At 42.6% G+C, this 26,535-nt stretch overlaps 1 long non-coding RNA gene across 1 annotated transcript in view; it reads left to right on the top strand.

Annotated features, from left to right (window-relative positions):
* Positions 1-3,017: 3,017 nt before the first annotated feature.
* The window catches only part of LOC107518124, a 45,432-nt gene continuing 21,914 nt past the window's right edge, over positions 3,018-26,535 (top strand). The window contains exon 1 of the long non-coding RNA XR_004953929.1: positions 3,018-5,479. This is a non-coding gene — a long non-coding RNA (uncharacterized LOC107518124). The remainder of the gene's footprint in view (positions 5,480-26,535) is intronic.

Raw genomic sequence — 26,535 nt, 5'->3', positions numbered from 1 at the left:
AAACATACAATAGGGGAAACTGAGGAAGGAGAGGATGGAGGTCTGGGACACAGTATTCCAGATAGAACAGGTGACAGCTTGAGGGGCTGGAAGAGCCCCAGTACGGTGGGAACTCACAGTGTGATAAGAGCAGGTTCACGACGAGGCTGGGCAGGTGGGGACACCTTGTACCTTCTGTCATTCTATAAGTGCTGCACTATTCCACTCTGCATTGCTCGTTTCTGTCCATGTATCAAACTTGCAAGGAGTAGCTGATCTATCTAGCCCAAGAGAGTGAGAAACTCTATGCACTACCTATGAAATTCTATAACATATGATGATTAATAAAATAATTTAAAAAACCCCAAATATTCCTTTGCATGAAGTTGCTATGAACATTTCATTTGGGTTGGAAGGTCAAAAGTGGTTTGATAAATCCATCTCTTCCTATAGATCCAGTAGATTTTCTAGTGAGGAGCTCAGTAGACCAGATATCATCTCTATCTGAAAATGAGCAAATGAGCACTTATGTGCCTGCACTGTGCTTCTCAGGATTTATGAAGTATCCGTCAAGTTAGTCTTCAAATAAGTCTATTCTGACCTGTGGTCACAAAGGTGATTCCTCTTCACCCGTCTCTCCCCGCGCCCGACCACCCCTATTTTCCTGCAGGTCCTATCATAAGCGAGGTTAAGCCAAAGTGAGGGAAAAAAACAATGAATAAAACTCCATCAGAAGAAAATAAATCTCAACCCCTTCAGGAACCGAATCCGATGCTTTCCTAATCGTAGCTCCTCACGTATGGTTGATAGCTCTGTCAAAATTACTGCAGGCTGATTTTTCCCGCCATTTTGAATAGATTTTTTTTTTTAAAACTTAATGTTCGATTTTGTGTATTTAGCCTGACTTGTTTCCTAAGTTTGGGCCTTTATGTGACTTCCGCCTGGGCAGAACCAGTCAACACCTTTGCTGCTGGGATTCTCTGTCTTAATCTCAGTCTCTTTTGTTCTTCATGCTTTTCACGCTCCTGCTTTCACTCTGTTCTTGCCCTCCTCGCTTCTCTCTTTCTTACTCACACTCTCTTCCTATTTCTTTCTTTCTCTCTTGCTTTCTTACACTCGACCTCCCTCTCTCCCTCTTATTTTCTCTCTCGTAATTTGTAAAGTGACCTCTCCACGTCTGTAGTTTCAGCTACCCAACCCCCCCCGCCCCCGCCCCATCCAGAGATATCTTCTCTATATTTGTAGTTATGGGGCTCTTTGAGTTGCTAATAACGGAAACCAGCTCTGACTGGTTGCAAAGAAGGAGGGGGAAATTTATTGGAAGGCCACAGGGACATCTCACAGAATCAGGAGTTGAACAGTCATGAACAGAAATGGCTCTGGGGTCCCCTGCTAACCCACGAACTTAACATCATTCATTCCCCGTCTCCTTGTTTTGCTGTTCCTGGTTTCAAAGTCCTGAGAGAGAGGACTTGAATTTGACTGGCTCAGATCTAATTATGGATTAATCAGCTCTGTATGGAGGGGTAGGGATGTGTTTCACAGGTGAGACCGCTTTGGGCCTGCCTAGGTCTATTGCACTGTTCCCAGTGTTTATAAATTAGACAGCAACTTGAGTGGTTACACACTGAAATATCAATCCAGTCCTGGTTTTCTGATTTTTGGACAACAGACCCACTTGGGTGAACCATAGTAGTGACTAAAATTCTCATCTTCCTGCTAACATCCACTGTTCAGTAAGATTCAGGCTCATCAAGACGATAGGCTCATGCCTGGTCCTCCAGCCTTGCTATTATCACCAGTCTCTCTCTCTCCTCACCCCACACTACATACTCAGTGACAATCATACAAACCCAAATCTCGATGTAAAGACAAAAAGAGCCCAACCAATCAGAAAATATAAAGCTCAGAGGATCATTACAAGTAATTCACAAAAATTCTTTCAACTGGAATTGGGCTTTGGTCAAAGTAAATAGAACAGTTTACTTATGAATTGCTTAATTATTCATTTCTCTATTTAAAATATTTCTGAGTGCTGATTCTGTGCTGGTTTCTACTGGAGACTGTGAGCAGACTAGTGAGCAGCATTAGACATATCCCTGATCAGAAACGAATTAAAGAGTCTCTCAGAGCCGTGTGTAATTTACAAAATTGTGTGAAGTGCTCCAGTGGAAAGCTCCAAGGGGCTATGGGCATAGTTAATGGGAGGCGAGAGGAGTCTTTCCCTGAGGAACTGATGCTTGCTCTGAGATCAGAAGGCTGGAGTGGGGGTGTCAGTGAGGAGAAATCGAGAAGAGCCTTCCAGGCAGCGGCAGCAGGGTGTACGTGGGCTTCAGTGCATTTGAGGAACTGGGACTCTGTTGTGCCATGGAGAGCTGAGATGGATAAGCAGAAGGGGAGGAGAAGGTGGGACCGAGCTGGGCTGGCCCTTGTGAGCAGTTTACGGAGTTTGGCTGAGAAGCCATCAAGCGCTTTTTAAGCAGTAGTGTAACAGAAGCAGAGCCAAGTTTTAAAATGATCATTCTGGCTGCTGTTGTGAAGAATGAACTGGAAGGGAGTGAGAGAGGATATGGGCAAAGCGAGGGACACATTGGGTGAAATCTGGAAACTGCTATTGTGAAATGTCTGCATATTCGTGGAACTGGAAGAAAGCCAAAACACTCTGATAATTTCATAGCTATTTTCATTTTGAACCTGCCAGTCACGGTAGTTCAGAGGTTGCATGAATAAAGTAGTAATAACGTCAAGACAGAAATGTTAAATGACTAGGATTTGCCCCAGATGATGAAACAATAACACCACGTATGAATCAAGGATAACTCCTAGGTTTCTGGTTTGGGAAATTAGGTAAATGTTTGGCGTGACTGCCTATACTGTCTCCTTAATTTCTCTTTGAGAGTAATTAATCCAATGAGAAGTGGCTGTTTTGGTTATACTTATTCTTCAGTTAGGCAACTTTCTAACTCAGCTTGTATGTTTAATAGATTTTTTTTTTTTTTTTTTTTTTTTTTTTTTTTTTTTTTTTGCCATTCACATGTTATATGTGCCCTTGAGTCAGCTCCCACTCCTGGCAACACAATGAATGAGTTACGTCCACCATGCCCTATGCTCAACGGCCCTGCTCGGCTCCTGGAGACTCAAGCCTATGGCTTCTTTGATGGAGTCCATCCATCTCATATTTGGTTTTCCTCTTTTCCTGTTGCTTTATCTTTTTTTTCTAGCATTATTGTTTTTTTAGCGATAATATGCTTTTTCTTGCTTGTATTCTTTTTAAAGGCCTATAAATGTCATATGAGGGGGACTGCAGGAAACACTGGATTTAGGTTCCTAAGTCCTCATAAAAGATATTCTTCTAAAGTACCTGATATTTTATGACTCACTTTAACTCAAGTTTTTGAGAAACATATTGAGACATTTAAAAAAAATAGCATTTTACACGCTGGCTTTCGTTTATGATGATGGGAGAATTGGAGGCAATCTGAGTATTGCTAGAGAATGGAAAGGCACAATGTGGTGGACAAGGTTAGAAGGGACAGATGTTCACACAGCAGGAGCTGTGTTCAGGCCACAATGATTTCATTAGGGAAGGTGGGGTTCAGGCTAAAGAATTTCAGACTCACAATAAAATTTAATTTTCCTGCAAGATTTTAACAATTTATTTCTTCCTTCTTTCCTCTTTCTATCCCTCCACTCATTCAGTTAATGTTTTCTGAGTCTCAGCCACCCAAAGATGCTGTAAAAAAAAAAAAAAAAAACCAGCATAGATGTTAATTCCTTCCCGAGTAGAGTAGGGAGACAGACAATAATAAATAATCACATAAATAAATGTGTATGGGTACAGAGTGTGATGAATTCCTTGAAGAAAGAATACCATTGCTAAATTACGAAGGGGTAGACCAGGGTAGGTCTCTCTGACAAAGTAACACTTGAGTTGAGACCTGGGAGAAGTTGGGAGAACATTTTCCCCCACAGGAATAACATGTACAACAGACGCAAAGAGAAAAAGGAACTGGCATCTACGAGAACCAGAAAGGAGGTTGGCACAGGTGCACATGCGAGGCAAGGGGACCAGGGAACAAGATGGGGATGGAGAAACATGCAAAGGCCAGGCCATTACAAGTCTTGTCACTATTCTTAAATGTTACCCCACAGACGGTCGGCATCTGTTGAAGGGTTTTGGAATGGGGAGTAAAATGGTTTGATTGGCGTTATAAGACTGTCTTTGATTGCTATATGGAGAAAGGATTGAAATAGGAACAGGAATGAATGCTGAAAGAACCATTAGGAGGTGGTTCAAGAGTTCAGGTGAGAGGTGGACAAGAAGAGCAGCAGTGGAGATGGAGAGGGTGGATTTGAGAGGTATTCTAATGGTAGAATAAATAGAACTTGGTGTTATATCACATAAGATGATGGGAGAAAGGCAGGATCAAGGCTAACTCCTAGTTTTCTGGCTTGAGCAATTAGGTAAATGTTGGTACCATTTGCTAAGTGAGACAGGCTAGCAGATCGCATATTTAAGAAAAGGCCAGGAATTCCATTTTGGACAAGTGAAGATTGCTGTGTTCAGTTGGTGTATGGGTCTAAAGTTGAAAGAGCAAATAAGGTTGGACAGATAAACATGGGAGTGATGCGCGTAAGGAACAGGAAATCTACTTAAAGTCATTAGAATGAATGAGTTAACCAAGAAGGGAAGTAGAGTGGGAAGAAAAGAGTCCCTGGGGGTAAGCCGTGAGGATTCAGTGTTAAACAATGAGGAAGCCAGGAAAGGACACCGAGGAGCGTCTAGGAGAAAATCCTAGACACGTGGTGCCATCGAAGTCAAGAGAAAAGAATGGTTCGAGAAGAAAGCGGTTGCTCACCGTGTTGAATGATGCTGAGATGGTGAATAAAATAGCACTGAAAAAGGTCCGTCGGATTTGGCAACATGGAGATCATTAGTGACCTTGAGAAGAACAGTTTGGAGGAGAAAGAAAGAGGGGACAAAACCAGTTTACAGGAGACTTGGTTATGAACAGAAGGTGAAAGGGTGGAGGCAACGTATGTACGGACTTCCAGGAAGTGTGACGCTGAGGCCACGGGAGGAAATAAGTTAGCATATGAAGTGGGACTGTATGGGACACCTCTTTCATGCCCTTTCAAGTCCTGGCTCCATGTCTTGCCCCAGCCATTGCCTCGGTAAGCTCTGAGCAGCAGTCGAGCAACATCCTGAAAATTGAATCTGGCTAAAGGTAGTAAAAGAAAATATGCATCTGAAGCTCCTTTCCCTGTTTTGCCCCTCTCTCCTCCATCCTGTGATCACTTCCAGACAAACCGCTGACCTGTATGCGAGCGTTCGACTCATACTAGAGTGTGATGGGAAGGATTTAGGAGCAAAGAAAATGGTGAGACCCAGAAGAGGAAAAGGATACCTAATGGAGCAAGGCCTTTGGGAGGATGAGGCGTGATGGGGCCCGGAGAGACAAGCTGTTGAAAGGGAGAAGGATCTTTCCTCTGTTGTGAGGTAAGAGAGCAAGTGAAGATGGACTGGGGGCAGGTCTGTTTGTAGTTTTGGGATCGTGCAGATGAGAGAGTTCCTGTCCGTATTAGTCAGGGTTCAACAAGAGAAGCAGATCCAGTAGGAGATATATACATATATGATGAGAGAGAGAGAGAGAGAGAAAGAGATTGATTGATTGATTGCAAGAAATCAAGAAATTTGTGTGATTGTGGGCAACTCCAAAATCCATAGGGCAGGCAGTGAGGAAAGGCAGGTCGGAACCCTTGCGCACGGTGTGAAACATCCACAGGCAGAATTTCTTCTTAATCAAAGAAGCCTGAGTTCTGTTCTTGGCATCTGCATGCCGCGCTACCCCTCACTTCCTGATTGAATCAGGTCCACTCGAATTATCTAGGATGATCTCTCTTACTAACGGTCAGCTGATTATGGGTTTTAGTCACTGCTAAATACCTTCACAGGCAACACCCAGATTAGTGTTTGACTGAACAGCTGGAGACTGTAGGCTAGCCAAGTGGCCACATCAGAAGACCATCACGCTATTTATACCTCTAGAGCTGTGCTAATAGAAAACTTTGCAATGATGGAAATACTTTATATCTTCATTGTCCAAAGCAAAAGCCACCAGCCACATGTGCCTACTGAACATGCTGCCTAGTGCAATTGAAGCAATGAATTTTGAATTTTATTTAATTTTAATACATTTAAATTTATATAGCCAGACGTACCTAACAGCTACTATATTGACATGCAGGGTTATCAGTTGGGGATATTATTGCTAGCTAAAAGTAGTAAATGGGTTTATCAAAATTAGCTAAAAAAAAATTTATATATATAGCATGTTCTCATGTGCCCTTCAATCAACCCCGTGGGAATTTCTGTCACGGCTATCATGTCTAACACTGACCATGCAGTTTGCTCAGGTCACAGTCTGCAAACTATAACAGTAAACATGAGATCGTGATTCTGGCGAAGCAGGTCATCGCTCCAAGGAAGTGTGCATTCCAGCATGGAGCAAGCAACAGGCTCACTTCCTGTATGTGCAGAGCCTCTTCCAGAGGGCGAGCACTTTACAACAACAGCAATCCATGTGCTGCATCCTGTTCTCTGATTGATGGGCGGCATTATCTCTCATCAGCACAATAAACACATGTGGTAGGAAAATGCCCTTTCTATAACAAAGGAAAACGCAGTGGCTTCTTCTTTTTTATTATTCATTCAAATTATTTTATATTTTTATTTATAATGATTTTCTCAATTTTTACCTTAAATTTAAATGTTTCTAGTCACAAAATCTCAGTGGCTTCTTAAAAATAGAAAGCGTGTGGGCCACATTCCTCAAACACAATGCAATAAAACTCAAACTTAGCATTAACAATAAAACTGTATTTGGAAATGTAAAAACATTATTCTAAATAATTCTTGAATTAAAAGGAACACAAAACTGAAATTAAGATTTATTTAAATAAACTGATAGTGAGACTACTATATATTAAAACACAGGGATGCAGCCAAAGCTGCATTAAAATACTTTTCTTAGAAAACAGGAGGGAAAAAAATAAACATAATTACATATTTGATTTCTAGAAGCTAGAAGAAGAGCATTGAAATTAACCCAAAGGAAATAGAGGATTGTAATAAAGACAAAAATGTTGACTCGATAAATAAAGCCAGCATTTATTCTTTAAAATATACATATTTCTGAAATTTTTTACATTAAAATAAGAAGAAAAAATACAAATAGACAGTTTTAGGAATAAGAAAGTGTAAGAAAATTTTGAAATATTTGTGATTATAAAGAATAGCAAATATTTGTTGAGAGGTTTCTATGTTTCAGGCACTGTTGTTGAAATGCTCTGGTTAAATAAATGCGATAGAAAGCAGTACAACTATTAAATAGAAAAAGGTAAACCTACACATATGATACAGTTGTCTACAACATATGGACAAGTAAAAAAGGCAAGTTACAAAATCGAATGCACATATGATCTCATTTTAAAAACTACATCTATTTGTATGTATCTATATCAATGTCAGTATTTTAAAATCCAGAATAGTCTCGAAGTGGAATCGAATCAGGGAAAAGAACTTTTGTGTTCTACTGTATCTATTTCTGTGTTGTTTAATTATTTATTTTTTGCCATGGGCATGGATTACTTTTAATAAGTTCATGGGTAACACTTTGAAAACTGCTAAGTACGTTTAACATAGTAACTTTCGGAGAGACTGCTGGTTGGACATTATTTCGCTCAGGGGGTGTCCGAAGCAAGTCTCCTGTAACAAGTTTCCTTCTGCTTCATATTACTCCTCACCCATACTTCAGTGAGGTCTGCTTTGTCGTGGGGTGTGCCTGGCATATTTCGTGGTAGTGTTCTTCAAGCATGGTCAGGAACTAATGAATCTTCCTTCATAATGGGACATTTCGATAGGAGGAATGAAATCTTGTGAATTTCAGGACGCCTGAAGAGGTCAAGTTGGGATATGCAAGGATTGTGGGTTTTTGTGGGCTGTATCAGAGAAACCCCAGTGTCAAGACTATTTGGTGGCTGTGCAGGAGGAACTGAGACTGTGGTCATCTTTGTCTGACAAGACACAGGCATGAAGGGAAGTGATTGGAGAGCTCCAGAGTTACTCCACTGCAAAGAATCTTGGCCAGCCCGCCTGGCTTGGTACCCGGACCTGTCTTAAATTATAACTTAGTCGGTATTTTTTTACTTTCCTCTGTGCTGATTTCATGTCTCGCTTCAGGCATATCTACTCTATTCATTACATTTCTGTTGAGAATTTTTAAAGATGTCTTAATAAGGACTTGCCATTCTTGTTGGCTGGTAGTGGCAACTTTCGAAGTTACCAGCAAGCCATTTCTATGCAGCTGGGGGCAAACGTTATTATTTACTTTATTGCTCACTGACCATCTTACAGACTTAGGGAAGAATTTTGAGTCTAAAAGGGCCCATCAAGATTAAATCATTAAACAAAACTTATAGAGATCCTGTTTTTCTCCAGATCTCACTTTCCATCCCTTGGAGCTTATCTTCCTCAGCAATATAATCTCAAACTTCAGTGTGAATCAGCATCCCCTGGATCAGAATTTGTGAAACACAGATCACTGGGCCCAACCACAGTTTCTGACTCAGGAGGTCTGGGGTGAAGCCTGAGGGTTCGTATTTCTAACAAGTCCCCAGGTGCTTCTGCTGCTGTGGGTCTAGAGAGAGTTGCACTATACCGGAGAAGTTTAATGCCAGCCACCAATGCAAGACACACATGTAATTTAAATCTTTTCCAGAATCCATTTCAAGGGAAGTAAAAAGTAATGGTGAAATCAATTTTAATCACATTATTTGATCAAATCCAAATTATTATCATTCCAACATGTAATCAGTATCGTAAAAGTTATCAATGATTTATTTTACATTCTTTTGCAGGGATCAAGTCTTTGAAATCTGATGTGTATTTTATACTCACAGCACATCCCAACTGGGACCAGCCACATTTGAAGTGCTTGGGGGCCACATGTGTATAGTAGCTCCATGTTGGACACTGCAGTTCATAATGCACCTTAACCATTTTTCTGCCCAATACACTTAAGGGATATGATATAGTTCCAACCATAACAGTGACTCATTAAGGCTACATTTTCTAAAAAAATGTAAATGCAGGCCAGGCCTACACATGCTTGTATTAGGGGGCTGATGGAGCTCTCATGCAAAGATGGAACTGGTATAACATACTTAACCTAGTGAAAATGCTGTAGTTTTGGTAGGAAGGTCAACTCCAAGCACAATGCAACATTCTGCCCTCATTTGTCTAACATCTGAATCCTGTGGGTCCGTAGGAGACACTGGGGTAGAGGAGGGGGAAGCAGAAAGGACTGATTCACAGTGCCTCATAGACAGTTAGGGCATCAACAGCGTTCTATGGGTTCTCTGGGATCCCCAAAGCGTTAACTCAGTTTAGTTAATCCAGGTCTTGGGATTGTGACTTCATCAGGACCATGCATTGAAACTGAAGGTCAGCGGCTAAGTTTGTTCTGACTGTGACCTTTTTCTGGTAGTCATTGGGAGAACTGTGTGTAGGTAGCAGAACAAGTGTTCTTCGTGAGACAGTCCTGTGATAAACTGGTAAAATATTCTTGTTGCTAGGAGACATGCTCCATAGTCTTCCGCTATGAGGAGAAGAGATGCCTAACTCCTAATCAGATCAGCTAATGTTCAGAAAAGATCTTTAATTTGATTTAAGGCAGCTTTTGCCCAATTTTAGATTGTCCTTGGGGAGACAATCCAACTTCTCTCTGATTCCTAACCCCCCGACCCCCACCACAGTGACGTTCACCTTTTGTTTTTGACAGCCAGCCAGGTGGGTCTCTACCGCACTGCCTTGAGCCCTCGGATATGTCACAGGTGCAGCTGCGGAAGCACTTGGTCCATTTGTTTGAATCTCTCAGCCTCACATATCGACATAGCAGACAGACAGCTCTATAGCACTCTCGAGTGACAGATTTGAAGTTCAGACTTAGAGAAACAGCTAGAAATGATAGCAAAAATTATCTGCAGGACAAAATCCAAGTTCTTTCTTCATATTGTTGAGCCAAGAAAAGGGAGGAAACGTACCGTATGGTAAAATAAACCAGAGCGAAAAGACCTTTCCATTTGTGCTTCATTGTGTCAATGGATCACATTTTGACCATTTCATAATTATGCTTTGTAGAAAGGAGATGTTAAGGCATTTGAAAAACTCATTGAAAACCCTGACGTTTGTTTGATAAGAAATTTACCCTTTTGTTTCCCCTGGAAAGAATCTAGCAACCCTGGACTGTTGGCAGGCATTCCCTTCTGGTGTCCCTACTCGTCTTGAAGCCAAAATGAGGTAACCGAAATTTTATAAGCAAATATGTGATTACCCTAATTTGCATATTATTTGTATAATTAGGGATGCAGGGATTTTCTCTCTTCTGTGGGAGAAACCCAACCAAAGGACCTTCTTGGATTTCATCTTGTATCTAATTTCCTGTCTTAAAACACACAGTGCTGAGAGGCTTTTCCCGGACGTATTATCATCAGATATATTATAATTCAACGAAAGTAAATTACTCAAGCCCTTATCCTGCACAATAGCAGGAAATTTATTCTCTTGCAGAATATTCCAGAAGACTCCAGAGAGTGATTTCTAACTGCCAAGTAATAGCTTCGAAGCCTTGTTGCTTTTCTCTTCTGGCTTTGCTCCAAGAGTAGTTCCTCCTTCTTCCCCTATGGAATTGCTAACCCACTAAAATCACAGTGGTTTAACAGTTTCCTAAAGGCGAAGACAGCGAAAAGAATTACAAAGTGCAAAAGAAACACGTAAATATCATGGCCCTCTTCAGCGATTCCATTTCACAACGAATCCCCCTCCTTTTCTCCTTGGGTTCTGGTTAGATGCTGGGACCATTGTTTCACTCACATCTTTGTTCTTTTCCTAAATCCCCAGGAAATCCATAAATTAAAGCAAACTAACAAGGAAAAAAATACTCTTCCCCAGAAACACAACCCACAACTCCGCTTAAAGAAAACTTTTTCCTTCGAGATAAAGTTCACCTTCTTTTCTAACAATTTTCCCCATTTCAAATTAGCCTCAGCCTTACCTTACGGAAGCAAAAATCCTTTTAAAGCCCTGCAAACAAAAAGAGCTACCTTCCTTTAAAGGTGAATCAATTTCCCCCACCTAAGCAACAGCAGCAATCTGTAGCTACATTGTTATTCTCAAAAATAAAAATATGAGACATATGGTTATATATGAATTTCAGATTAACAATGAATAATTTTTTAGTTATATAAAAATATTGAGATTATTTTTTATGCTAAAAAATTATTCATTGTTTACTTGAAATTCAAATTTAACTAAGTATCCTATATTTTATCTGGCAACAGTAAAGTGGAATCGTGTCTTAAAAAAATGTCCATCAGATCACATCAATCCAATGACTTCATTGCCTTCTAAGGCGAAATTTCCTGCCATGACGTGCCAAGGATTCCACGAACCTGTATTGTCTACCTCTCTGGCCTCAGCTGTACCATTCTCTCACTTCGCACATCTCACTAGCCCTCTTCCTGTTCCATGACCCTGTCAAGCCCATTCCCTTGGCCTGGAATTCTCTTCTCCAGAACTTTACTTGGATGGTTCCTTCTTGTCAATCAGACCTCCATCAGTAGTCTTCTCCTTGGTGGGTCTTCTCTGTTCACTCAATCTAAAGCAGCTCTCTCGTTGATCTCCGTCACATCACTTGGCTTTATTTTCTTCATAATACATGATCCACTCTGAGAACTTCTTGCTTATTATCTGTTCCCTTCAGGGCAATATTAGATCAGGAGGCTCATCCAACTCTTTTCCTGTTACATTCCCAGCATTTAGAATAGAGCCTGGTACATAGTAGGTCCTCAATAAATACTTGTTGAAAGGATGGCTCTGTCTCTCTAGCCGAACAAAGAGGTAGTGACTATCCAGCTTTGTAACACTACTCTGTCAATCCATGTCACTGGTCCAGTTGGCATCTCTGTTAGAACAGGCAGACACACTAGCCCAGAGAGGATGAGAGAAAATGTGTTATTACTTGCTGAACTATATTTCGTACTTTGTTGACTCAACTGAACTGACAAGCTAAGAACAAAAGTTCCATGATCTATTGTTAAGTGGAAAAAGCAAGTTACAAAATGGTATATGTAGTATGGCCCCTGTAATGCAATAAATGTTTGTTGAATGAATTTGTTTTTCTAAACATGTCTATATACAAATGTCTGAAAAACGGCCTAAGAAATAGACACGCAAATGTAAAAAAAAAAAAAAGTGTGTGTTTCTGGGAATGAGATTGAGAATATAATCATAATCATTTTTATAATCAGAAAAAGCAGTAAATTCCAGGGAATTTCATTTCCATTTCTCAAAGAAAAGGATTTACCCACAAAAACTAGATATTCGAACTGAAGCGCATTAGAGGATATGAGCTGATGGTTGACAGAAAAGGTATTACGAGGGGCTCTTAAACATATGATATGTTTCTTTTCAGAGATGCACATTAAAATTACTCTGGGATGCTGTTTTCACCCATTTGTATGACAAAGATCCAAAAGCGAAACAATACACTCCGTTGGCATGGCTGGGGGGGAAATAGCAACTTGCACGTTGCTGGTGGCATATGAGGCAACGTAAACAAACTACAGGAAAGTCAATTTGGCGATCCAGGTATCCTTGCTTTCTGAAAGTCCGTGTTACGCCACTTGACTTTTAGGAAAGACCTATATCAGTACCTGTTTTTGCTAACTGAAAGCAATCCGAAGGGGATTTTTTTCTTTTAAGAAGTAATTGTACAAGCGAAAACAGCATTCGGGGTTTGTTTCGCAGTGAGGGATCATGGTGCCAGCGCGGGCCCCGAGCAGTGACGGTGGCCCTGCCAGACTCCCCCGGAACCACACTCCGCGTCTCAGCGTCAAGCCGCCAGGGCTTTGAACTGCCGCCGCTGTGAGCATCTGTGCTTTAATCTGGACTTATTTCGTGCATCTGTTAGTAAGATGCGTCCTAAGGTAATTGCTTCTGCACTTTCCACCCTTTCAGCTTACGTCAGGTTTCATAAGAACATTCTGCTTTCAGGAAGTGTGGGAACCGGTACTTATTAAGATATCTGCTATACAAAACAGAGGTTTGCAAACTACAGTTTATGGGCTGCTGTCTGTCTTTGTATAGCCCACGAGATAAGAGTGATTTTTTACATTTTTAAATGGCTGAACCAAAAATCGAGAGAGGGATAATATTTCATAATATATGCTAATTATATAAAAATCAAATTTTGGTGTTTATAAACAAAGTTTTATCGGAACATAGTTACTGGTCAAAGTGTTTCTGCCAGGAGTAGACTGGCCAATGTTTTCCGTCAAAAGCCAGATAGTAAATATTTTAGGTTTTGTAGGCCATATGGTCTCTATTTCAATCTCAGCTCTGCCACTATGGTGTGAAACGGCCACAGACAATACAGAAATGAATGCTCATGGCAGTTACCTTAGAACACATCTTGCTAACAGATGCACAAAATAAATCAAGATAAAACACAGATGCTCACAGACACGGTTCAAAGCTAGGCCTGCTTGATGCTGACATGCTGAGTGTAGTTCCCAGGGAAGGAGCCACTGCAGAAATTAGAGGATGTCAAACTATAGCCCATGGGATGCTGTCTGTCTGTTTAGCCCACGAGATAAGAATGGCTTTGAAATGGTTAAAATAAAAATCAAGAGAGCCGTTAGTTCAGTGCTGCTACTGTCTCTCCCCACCCTGCCTTCTGACGCTCTGGTCTCCCTCTACGGTTCCCCCAACTTCACACGTGCCTCCCACGTGCCTTGTACTCTGTGAAACTCTGGCTTTGCAGAGACAGGCCGAATTCTAACCAGTGGCTTGTCCCTTTCCTCCCTCTCTTGGACCTACAATTCCTCCGGCTCTCAGCCTTCTGCATCCACTGCTGTCCTTTCCTGGGCCATCCTCACCTCCTCCCACACCCCTTCTTTTCCTCCGCTGTCACGTGGCTCGTGTAGGATTTTCTCACTCCGCAGGGCCACTTCTAGGCTGTCAAAACACAGGTGCTTTCCTTTCCATTCCATCTTTTGGGCTTTCATGTCATCTATCCACACTACCCTCGTCACATCAACAATTCTACAGCCTGCCGTCTGCTTGTGGACACCTTCGCACATCTTCATGGGGTTCCGCCCATGCACAGCACACCATTCGTCTCCATCACAAGACGCCTTCTTTGTTTTCCAGGGCGTCTCAGCCTCCACCTTTGTTTTCCATAGCAGAGAAGCAACCCTCTGTTACCCTGGGCCTCCTCCTTCTAAAGTCCCTTCGGGGATCACCCACATCTGAAAGCCGCACCTCAGGCTTTCCCCTTTCTGATTACATCTCTCAGCTGTCTGCTCTGCCCTTTCCAGCACGTGCTCCCGCTCTGATCACCACAGAAAACTCGCTCATTGCCCCAGTCCCCTCTGCCTAACCTGCCGTGGAGGCCGCCACACCCAGCCCTAGTCCCAGGTCTTCCCACTGAGGCGATTCCTCCTCCCCACCCCCTTCTGTGGCCTCTGTTGGTGGAAGCCTCAGACCAGGCCTATTCTGAGATCCTGCTGTCTGGTTTCAATGTGCCATATGCTATGGCTTTATCGATCTTTCATTCTTCTTTACTTACATCCCCAAGGCCTCACCCCAAGGTGATTTCGTCTTTACTTTTTCCTTTAACTCTAGTGAAGTGGTTCTCAAGCTTTGAGTTTTAGAATCGCCTGGGGGACGTTTAAAAGTCCTGATGTCCGGGTTGCACCCCATACCAATTAAATCGGAATGTTTGGGGGACGGGAACCGGATACCAGTATTTTTGAAGGTCTTCCAGTAATTCCAGTGTTTGGCAAAGTTTCGAACCGCTGCTGTAGTGTTTCCGGTTCATGCTCACTTTTAAGGAGGCCCTCAATGCTGAGAACCAGCGACCTCCACACAGAGTTTCAGTGTCAGGACGGAGCCTAAGACCTGTCAACACGACAACTATTCTTTCCAGAAAATTCTTGTCTAGGAAGAAAAAGCTGTAAGCTAATAAATAACTACCTATTTGCTTTTGTCTGGGCAAATAGTTTGCTCGTCTGGTCAAATAGCTCTCTTCTCAGGAGAATAGACTGTTCGCCTGGGCAAACAGTTCACTTGTCAAACAGCTGTTTACTTATCCAAGAGTTGACCTTCCACTTGCTGCGTCCACCAATATTAAACTATCATGTCATTAATTCCACATAGTCTCAATCAGATCTCTCTTTAAAAAACCCACCTCAAGTCACTTGAACTCAGGCCCTCTAAACTTTGTAAATCCTTCGGCGTTGCTTAATTAACAGGCTTTTCTGTGGCCTTTTGGGGAGCTGGCTTTTGATAACGTAACTTCACTGGCCCTTTATCTGCACCCTCATCTCACGCCCCTAGTCTAGGAGAAAGAGGTTTCTGACCTCAGTCATACGAATCCCAACCTTTCCTATGAATTCTAATCCCTTAATCATTCTCTCCTTTGGAAACTACCTCTCTGTCAAGGAAAACTACTCCTGTGTTTTCCTTTACCTTATACTCACAATACTCCTGACGCCAAATGTGCGGGGTTCCCACATATCAAGCGATTCTCTACAACACCAGCTGAGTGTCCCATAATGCAATTCAATTATGAACCTATCTGCCTGGAGTCAGCCTCAGACCCCACAAGTTAGGGGCTCCATCCCACAAGACTGCCTCCAGTTCAGGTGCCAATCGCAAGTCCCAAGTTGTCACCTGTATTTCTCACCCACTGGCTATAAATCGGGATTCCCACAACCCTCTACTTGGGTTTGGTAATTACTTTGCTAGAGTGGATCACAGAATTCAGGGAGACACATTTACCAGTTTGCTGTGAAGGATACAGATGAACAGCCAGATGAGGAGACACAGAGGGAAAGGTGTGTGGGAAGGGGCGCAGAGCTTCCATGCCCTTTTTGGGTCCACCACTTCCCCAGCACCTCCATGTGTCTACCAGCCCGGAAGCTCTTTGAGTCCAGCACTCTTGGGATTTTTATGGAGGCTTTATAACATAGACACGATCCATCATTAACTTAGTCTCCAGTCCCTCTCCCCTTCCTGGAGGATGGGGGTTAGGATAGAAAGTTCCAAACTTCTAATCATGGCTTGGTTTTTTTGGTGATTAGCCTCGTCCTGAAGCCATCCAGGAGCCCAAGAGTCACCTCATTAGAACAAAAGACACTTCAAGGGATTTCGGAAATTCCAAGGGATTTAGAAATTGTCAGGAACCAGGCAAAGACCAAGTGTTAGAACAAAGGATAATCTTAGTGTTCTTATAACTTAAGAAATTATAAGGATTTTGGAAGCTCCGTGCCAGAAACTGGGTGTGTGTGTGTGTATCTACATATAATATCAAACATTCCCTCTGACTCTTTTTCTCCTATTTGCCCAAATTGAAAAGATCTTCATTTGATCCCGATACCTCTTCTCACTATAGGTTAATAATTCTTTCCTGTTCAAATCTTTGACTGTGCAAACAGCCACCATGGCGTCACCTTCCTGGGCAGCTACATCCTCCTTGGCTTTCTTCTTTGACTTACCACACAGCTCAGTCTTTTCTCTCACATCTTACTGGTGACCTCTCTGTTGCCACATCTAATGGTCTTTCATCAGAGTTCCTTTCGATGATCCCACTGGATATGAAGCTTACCTCATCGCTCCCTCTCTCTCTCCCTCCCTCCCCCGACCCCAGTTTCACTCCCTTCCTTTTCTTCTCCCACTTTCTCTCTTTCTCGTTTCTTTAGTTCCTTTTCCCCACTCCACTTACCGAGTGTGAATGTCCTCCAGCACTCCAGCCTACTCTCCCGCCCTCTCTGAAGGCATTTGGTCTCACGGCTTTGACTCTCTGATAGCAACTTCCACCTCAGTAATTCAAGCACGGGATAGAGCGGGTGCTTCACAAACACCCACTAATTAATCAAATAGCTGATGGAGAGGAGCACACCATTTCCAGGAAGAGTCTCATAGGAGCAGCTGGAATTGCCAGCAGAATCTGCATCTGGTCATGAGCGGGGACATGTGCCAGACAGTGGATCTAGAGCAGACACTGTCCCAGTGGCTCTGCTGCGTCTCGGAGACCCCAAGGTTCTGTTTCCATGACTGTCAGTCCACCCCAGCAGCATTGCCTACAGGAGACCAGCCTGAGGTCTTTGGCCGACCCTCAGCATGATTGGAATGGAGTTTACCAAAGGAGAATGGGGAATGGCCTCTTGAGAGTGAGATCTCAGAGCAGCAATCCCTCACTCTCTCCCTCCTCAGTACCGTAATGGGAAACACGAGTGACCTTTCTGAAGTAGTAGGAACAGGGAGACTCTCTTGCTGTGATGTAGTCATGTCATAGGAAGTGAATTAGAAATGGAAGAGAGGTTCCTCAAAGGGCATGTTCAAGAGTTATCCTTGAAATAGCTCTGGAGACATTTAGAACTGCCCTTGGCCAAGTCGTACTTATGTTTTATCTACCCATTCGGTAATCATTGTCTAACAAATCTGTGTAAAGCAACGTTTTAGCAGGCACTGTATTATGTGGTGGTGATATACACATGTCAGTTTAACTCGTTCATGGCCTTCGAAGAGCCCACACTTTGGTCCTCGTGCAATAATATTTTAAACTAAGTGTGACATAGAGTTAGACAGGCTTTTTAGGAAAAGTGGGGATGAAGAGCTATCATATCCATAATAGTGTTTAATGTTTCACAAAGTGTTTTCACATTCATTAGCTCACTTAATATTCATAACAGCCTAATGAGATGAGCAGAGAAAATAGTGCTGACTCCATTTTACGGAAGAGGATATGAAGGCACGAAGAGGTCATATGCAAAATCATGCGTCTGGCGTATGGCTAAGAGCTGGGACAGGAACCCAGGTGGCCAGAGAATTTCCTGTTTTGTCACGACCTCATGCTGCCTTCCTCGGTTTCTTTGTCTGTATAATAAAGGTGCTAGGCTGGATGTTTTTCTTCTACAGTTTCTTCAACCACAAGATTCTCTGACTCTACAAGTTCCTTCCTCCCAGAGAGCCCCCCAGTCCAGGATGGACAGATTGACTAAAAAATTAACAATGTTCCTCTGCTTACCTCATAGGGTCATTGTGAAGATTATATTATATAATGCACAAACCCAGTGACAGCACCCTATGATTCAATAAAACTAGGTGCAATGATCTGGGCACTTTGTAAGGACAATTTTGTAGGAGATACCCTTCCAGGTTCTCACTAGTTTCCCAAGTATGTGCCTGCCCCAGGAGACAGTGGGGGCAGAGAGCGTATTATACTCATCATCACTGAGAATATTGTGTTCAACATAGATTGTCGAGGAAACAATGAAAAAGATGAAGTCAGTTGATTTAGAGAAGGAGGTGGCTGGATCTGTATGTCAAGTTCTTTTCATCTCAACACACATTTTCGTTTAGTATGCCAATGGAAGTTCACAGTGGAAGTTCAATGACTATAAAATGCGGGGGCAGATTTTGAGTTGGGGAGAGAGGGAGGATGAAGAGGCAGAAGGAGGAAGAAGAAAGAAAAAAGAAAGGAAGGCAATAGAGGATCAAAACTTGTAAAAGACTTCTATCTCCATAGACGTAAGTGCCAGGACTTAATGTGTCTTGGCATCCTCCTGTGTTTTTTTTCTAACGACTACACCAGGTCTCCCATGGGAGAGGACGCCTGAGAGATCTCACAATGACATCGTGTTCCAGGAAATCATGCTGTAGTCATAGCAGCAGCAGCAATAGCTCCCTACCACATTCCTCTGGACGGCCGGAGCTTTGCTCTGTGTTATTTCAGACTCTCTGGCCCAGGGAGCATTGCTGGATGGAACCGCGCCACCCCGCCCCTCACCCTCCGGCTCCCAGCGCTGTGCTGTCTGTGGTCTGTATAGTAAATGCAGTTTGTGCCTCTTAAGAAATGTGGGACAGGAACTGTGTGAAGCACTGCCCATGTGACAGTGGAGGTGCGTCAGCAGGCTCGGTGACAGGTGGCAGAGGCCAGGGACTTAGGGAATCACTTACAGTCACAGAGGTTTCTTTTTCTCTGAGCCTTTGTTCTCTGATGGGAATAAAGTTGTGGGAAGCCAAGCCACATAGAAGAGAGCGTGGAGAAAGACGTTTTGGACAATTGGTATACAAGCTTCCTTCTTTAAATAACTACACAGTAAGTCAGTATCCCTGGGGGCATTTGCTTATTGGCTGCCTTATTTTTTTTTTTTTTTTAACTTTTAAGCAACTCTCTTAAAGACACATCCCTTGGTCTTATGTGCACTTGCTCAGGCTTGTCTTATTCTTGTAATATTGAAGTTCTGCCATTTGACAGTTAGGAAGGAACCAGCTTTGAATCTTGGGACAAGAGTAGCAGTACATGGCCAGCGAGACGGTGGGCTCATTTTGTGTGTGAGTGTGGAAGAGAAAGGTGTGAGCTATTAGGCAAGAGAGATTTGAGGGACTTTGCATGCAAAGTGGGTTCTAGGTGGCAGCCACAGAGCAATCAGCTGGGAACAGCAACTACTGGGAAAAAATTGCCGATTAGGGATGCCTTTCATCTAAAATGTGGCATCTACATTGATTGTAAATTCTCTCCCACATGAAGCTAGGCAATAACATTCTGGTAAACAGGTCCTTTGAAAAGAAAAAAAAGGGCTAGTTTGTGACATCAGCCAATTTTCATGGTGTAAATACTCCAATTGTGGCAAATTTCCAGCTACCAAATAGTTGACATTCTAGCAAAATTCCTGAATATTTAACACTTAGCTCTCCAGTGCTGGGACCAGCAGCCCCAGCCAACCACTGGCTAAGAAGCAGATCTCTCCTTGCTACTCCCAGGCCAGCTTTGGGTCCACACCCCCCCCCCACCCCCTACTCCTACGCCGGCTGCCACTCACCGCGCCACTTATTAACCCGTGCTCTGCGCAGGTGTTTTACTTTCCCCAACCGGCAGTTCTGTGTTTCGACCCGTGAGAGTTGAGACGATGCAGCGGTTGCGGTTTGGAGTCTCCGCCAAGCCCACCGCACTGAGTCCTCTGAGAGCTGCACCGTTGCCCCTGATGGTGCCATTAGGAGACTTGACACCCGTGGCCTGAGCCGATTAAATCGCGGTGCACACAGACCCCAATGGGGTCCATTCATTAGCTGGCCAGTGGCCAATCAGATCTCTCCCTTGATTATTTAAACAGAGCACCCTGGAGCTTGGCTATGGGAGTGAAGAGAAAGAGAGAGGCAGAGAACGTCACAGAGGGGACCCCCTCCTCTTGCTTCGCTCCTCAGTCTGCCTTCTCTTGGCTTGGTCGTTATCCCAGCTGCGTCCAATAAACCCTCTTCTGCACTCAGGCCAGTCCGAGTAGGATTTTCTAAAGGGGGCATGGTTTCTTTTCTGATTAATGCTTTAGCCTGAAGGCCAAAAGATAATTTTTATTGGTAAAAACTTAGTAATTTTTATAAGTGACATGGATTACTTTTACAACTTGAAAAAATTACATCAAATTTCCCTTTGTCTTTGTTAAAATTTTTCATTTTAGCATGCACCAAGATTAACATTTCAAAGATTAGCCTAGAAGAATATGAGGGGAAAAGTGCGAAGAATAAAAATCCTGTCAATAAAGAAAGGAAGTGGAAAATAAGCATCAGATAATTCAAATGGTGAGCCTGGCAGGAAATACAGAACAGACAACCCAAGGATTGTGTGGTTTTGCATTGGAGAGGATTTCACAAAATATGCATGCCATTTAACACTGAAATGACTAACAATTTCTGGCATTAGGAAACAATGCACTGATGACAAGTTTACATAAGTACAGTAAAAAGTGAAACAGGAAACTTTGGCTTGTCATCCTGAAAAAATCTAGTTTTCACAATTATCTTTGGAAAGATATGGTTAGACAGGAATTTTCACTGTAACATAATCTTAAACAGGCGGTTCGAATGGGTAGCGGTCACTCGTAGGTTGGTTTATTGAAACTAACAGTGTTTTCCTGTGGAAAATCACGCTGTTGGGGAGCAGATTGCAGACTGGACAATGGAATCCTTAGTGTAAGTGAAGTGAACCACCCCGTGCTGGTGACCGTGCAGGTCCCTGCCAGAGCAGATCCCAGGAGATGACCTGCCTTTAACAATTCCTTTGCCAGCCCCTAGAGGGCGTGGCAGAGGGAGGGGAGTCAAGGAAGGGTGGGGAGTCCTCTCTCTGGTGGATGCAATGGGGGCTCCCTTTGCAGAAGTGTCAAGGGCAGAGGGATTAAGGGGAAAGGGAGTTTCTACAAGTGAGTGTCCGAATATGCATGCTATTAGTAAGTTAGATAACCAAAAATGGGACTCCCCGTTTGCTACGGGTTGCTGTGCCTATTGGGGTGTCAAACTCTGAAGCAAGTTTCGAAGAAGGGGGCTATGCTTGCTGGCTCTGCAGTCAGATGAACCCTGGTTTGAATTCCAATTCCATCAGTTACCTGCTGTGTGACTTAGGACTAGTTACTAAAACATGCTGTATCTTTATATCTTCCTTTGTAAAATTGAGATGATGATGATGAGGAGGAGGATGACTGTGATGATGATGATGATGATGAAGATAGTGTTTATCCGACAAGACTGTGAGAATTCAACAAGATAATGCGTGTAAAGGACTTAACGCACTGAGAGTTTAATGTATGTTAGATATTGTTGTTAGTAATTACTCCCTAAGATAATTAAATGATTCTTATTCTCTTTGAAGTTTTGGATCAAAATTTCATTAGAGTCGTTGATTAGCTAGTACATTTAAGAAATATAAAGAGGACTTTTCATGGTTGTAGGACCATCCATCTACTTTCTCTTGTGAGCTGGGGACCCACATCTCTGAATTTTCACAAAAGATCCCACCAATTGAAATTCTTCTTAGAAGCATTCTCCGTAGGAATTTAGAACTTCTAGAGAAAATAAGTACAGAAAAAATGTCTATAATAATTCAGGTTGTAAAAAGGATGTTTATTATTGTAATGCTTATTTTCTTCAATATTGACTGCTACTTGAAAGTAATAGGATTTAAAAATAAAACAAAAACAAAGCAAAAACAAGCCCTGCCTAATAGTGCGGGGAAACTGCCTGAATATATTTGGTCATGTCTCCTGCTCTTCTGACAGTCTGAATTGCTGAAAATATTCATGAGTGTGGTTTTTGTCTTTGCTGTGATGAGTAAATACAGACAATACACTGCTCTTTGGGCTTTAGAAATGGGTTGAAAGGCCCTAAGGGTTACAGCTGCTGGCTCTGACACAGAGTTTCCCAGGCCCCTGTGGTAAAAGCAATCTTGGTTATATGGCAATCAGCAAATATGCTGGCTGCCTCCAATGTCATGGAACATTACGGAGAAAGGACACCCCGCCCTGCCAGGCTGCATGTGTGTCTGTGCCCCGGGTTTGCAGCGCTTCACCGTGTGGTGCTTCTGATTTCCAGCAGGGAGACTTAAGTAGGTTCTGTCGGTGGTTCCTGTGTTACTGCATGATCCATCCCAGTAACCTTAAAAGTCCAAGTACTTACAGAGCAAGGAAACAAACTCCCAAAGAACATGGATCCTTGCCACCCCGGTGGCGTTGGAGAGCTCCCTAGCTATTGTTATGGGTCAGTGTTAGTTTGCGGTGCATGCTCAGGCACTGTGTGGGTCCCCCAGGAGTGTCGGGGTGGTGGGCTCAGCCTAGCGTGACCTTCACTGCCAGCTCTCAGACAGACCCTGATAAGGTGATACCTGATCATTTGCTTTGAGGTATAAACCCTCTTAAGAGTGCTCACATTTTAATAAGACGCAGTTGGAGACCTAAACAGATCCTTAGCCAAAGAAATAAATCTTTTATGGTGGAACGTTGGATATGAAGGCAGCCATGGTGGGAAACGCTTTCGAACAAATAGTCCTGTCCTGCCTGGTAATCTTAAATGTCTAATTGGGCTGAATTTTCTCTTCTAGTAACACTTGACTTCGCTGACTCAAAAGAATATATAATAACATGAAGAGATACTAGACATGAACTTTTAGAAATGTTGACACCAGGGCATTTTATTGTAATTTTTAATGGGCAGCAATGCAATGTTAAGGAAAAAGTCTACGTTTTGGAGTTAGGCAGATATGAGTCCTGTCTGCTCTGTATAAATTGAATACCAAATTATTGAACCTCTGTGAGCGTCTGTTTTTTTTTTTTTAACCATAAAAAAGGGATGATGGCCCCACCTCCCACATTTGCTGTGAGGGTGAGACCCTATTGTGTATCCTTCCTAGTGCGAGGCAAGTGGTCGACTCCCATAAATGCTGGCTGATACCATTCCTCAGAGTACCATACAGATGTGAGGTTTTGTTACCTACAGAGGACAGTTATGGCAAGAAATCAGGTCTAGTCTCAGGTTGATGGAAGGCTGATGGACTCTTGAGGATCCAGGGACGCTCTGGGGTACCACACAGGCTTCCGTCCGGACTGAACCAGGAGAGCTGTGGGCTCCACTTGGCCCATGAGGGCTGCGGTTCTCAGCTGCCCCTCGGGCTCCTGTGGCCCTGACTCCCCAGCTACCTTATTTTCCCGGCGTCCTTTAAAATGCCAACTTTGAGTAGATGAAACCTGTCTGTTTTATTCCCTAATGTAACCCAAACCTTTGTACAGGGCCAGGGACAGAGTAGGGGAATCTACCAACATTAACTAAATAGATGAATAACCAGAGTCAGCCATCTGAACTTGCGTGGGCTCCTACACAAAGTAGTCTGAACCCGAGCTCCCAGATGCAAGAATTGGGAAAAGGATTCATAGTTAGTCACATACTGAGAATACCCAATACCTGGAAGGAAGTATGCAAAACATTATCTTAAATGTCAAGAGGGCAGATGTGTGTCAGCATTTATTTATACTTTGGGAAATGGGTTCAGGGATCGTTCATTCATCCAATAAATATTTATCGAGGGCCTACAATGTGCCAGGCATTATTCTAGGCACTGGAGATATATCAGTAAACAAAACAGATAAAATCCTCGCCCTTGTGGAGTTCCATTGAAGTGGGGAAAATAGTCCGTAAACAAAGAGACCAATAGCAAGGATGGGTGATGAAAACACGATGGAGAAAACCAAAACATTAGGGGATGGAGAAAGGCAAGGGGAGCTTTTTAGGCTAAGGTGACCAGAAAAGGGCCTCTCCTAGGGGAAGCAATGTGTACAGCAACATGAATATCCTAATAGTATCTCAGGGAAGAGGATTCTAGGCTGAGGGAGGAGCGAGGGTAAACCTGAGCGGGAGTGTGATTGGCACATGCAATAAACTGCAAGACGGCCCGTCAGTCGGAGGAGCGGGCAGCAGGGACAGCAGTGGGATGAGGTCAGCGTGGAGACAGGAGGCAGGTCCTAACGTGTATTTTACGCCAAGGCTAGGACTTTGGGTTTATTCTAAGCGTGACAAGTGGATTTTGTGTAGAGCGATTTCAGGGTTTTGTTTGTTTGTTTGTTTTGTTTTGTTTTGTTTTGTTTTGTTTTGTTTTTTTAAAAAAGGACTCTAGCTGCCTGTGGGGTAGGGAAGAAACACTGGAGGCAAAGGTGGAGACCACCTCAGCAGGGACTGCAGAAGCTCTGGATCAGGATGCGAGAGGCAGAAGAAATGATAAACGACCAAAGTTGAAACACATTAAGAGATTGAGACAACAGGATTTGCTAATGGATTTGAGAAAAAGAGAAGATCAAGGATGATGCCAAGATTGTTTTTCCTAATTAAGTGGAAGTTTTTGTTTGTTGGTTGGTTTTTTTCCTGAGATGGGATGCACAAGAGAGGAGTAGGTTTTGTGAGAGGAAAATGATTTGGTTTGGGATACTATTACAGTCACTTACTGCTCTGTAACAAACCACCCCAAGGCTTCGTGACTTAAAACTACAATTTATTATTACCTTTCATGTTGCTATAGGCTAACCAGGCTTAGCTGGCTGATTCCTGGATGTTTTTACTGGCGGTTGCAGTGAGACACCTGGGGCTCACTCAGATGGCTGGCCGCTGAAGTTGGCCATTTCCTGGGAGCTCGCCTAGAGCTCTCGAAGGCAATGCCAACCCCTGTTGCTTGGCCCTCTTAGAGTAGGGTGGCTGGCTTCCAAGAGGGAGTATTCCAAGCTATTGCACTGCAAGAGAGCCAGGTGGAACTTCCAACGACTCCTTTGTTACTTCCGCTGCGTTTTACTGGTTGAACAAGCCATTAAGACCAGCCTGTCACCACAGAAAGGGGAGTAGGACTTCGCCTCTTGATGTAAGCAGCAGCATGCCTGTACAGGGAAGGAAGGAGCTGTTGGCAGCCCTCTTTGGACACCGTGTATCACTGATGCTCTAAGCTGGAAATTAGGCAGGAAATTTCTCTTCCGAGATTTTTGTTTAGATTGTTAAGCCTGATAATCTTGAATTAGAAACACATTGCCCTTCTGCCTTTTTTTTTTTTTTTAAGTGACCTAGTTGGAACTATGTTATTCCAGTAGATATGTCTGTGGTAGCTAATAAATGAACTGTATTCTTTTTTCAATCATCATTAATATTTATTAATTACTTAACACAATGCCTGAAATCTAGGCACTTAATAAGTATTAATTATTATTATTATAAGCTATTACTTTTTTTTTTACACTTCCTTATCCACATTCTTTCTAAACTGGATAGATATTCCATGCTGTGTCTCTGTGGCATGTATTGGTCTGGCTATGTTCACACTTGGCTGATTATTCCTGAGGCTATAAAACAGTTCAGATGACTCATTTTCCCATCTGGCCTCATTTTTAATGTGTGTACCACTTCATAACCTGGAGCCTTCTGACTTGTTTCCTGAGTCCCCCAAATCTATAGGAATTAAACCTTCTTGGATTTTCAGATTTATAATAATCTTAAAGTAATTCGAGCACATTCCAAAACTCCTGGGCTACTTCCTTTAATCGAAGCAATCCATGCAGTTTTATAGGAGCACTTACATTGAATATATATGACCACGTTAGTACCAGGTAAAGCCAAATTACATTACAACATACACTCGAGAGTTTTGCAGTCATTCTGTAGAGTAAGGTAGTGGAAGAATGGAATGACCCATGTCATTGGCATGTAAAACTATAAAGACCCCAGAGCTGGCCATCGATACATTTTCACAAAGTCAGTGGCTACGTTGTGAAATCTTGTTTTTGTGTACACAAATTAGCAATGGTTAGATAGCAGTAAAAGCACTAGTGAAAAAAAGGAACTTTTTTTGTTAAACGCTATTTTTAAATTTCAATATTATATTTTGGAGTGTGCTAATTAGCCTCTCAAGATACTAGATTCATTATTAAAAGAAAGCTTATTTTTTAAAAAAGATGTGATGGTTTATATGATGGTCTAAGTTTATAACAAGTAAAAAAAAACCAATGAATATTCTACTGCTAAGCAAACATTAGCAATTTAGTAGCAGAAAATAAAATCATCCAATACTGTAAATGAATGCTGATAATTTACATTTTTTTGGTTCTATAGCTTAGTTTATATTTAATTTATAAACTTGA

This window comes from Rousettus aegyptiacus, unplaced genomic scaffold (genome assembly GCF_014176215.1).
Source record: "Rousettus aegyptiacus isolate mRouAeg1 unplaced genomic scaffold, mRouAeg1.p scaffold_m13_p_13, whole genome shotgun sequence".
Taxonomy (NCBI): Eukaryota; Metazoa; Chordata; class Mammalia; order Chiroptera; family Pteropodidae; genus Rousettus; species Rousettus aegyptiacus.
The sequence above is the reverse complement of the archived record's forward strand: the minus strand, read 5'-3'. Positions and strand labels throughout refer to the sequence as shown.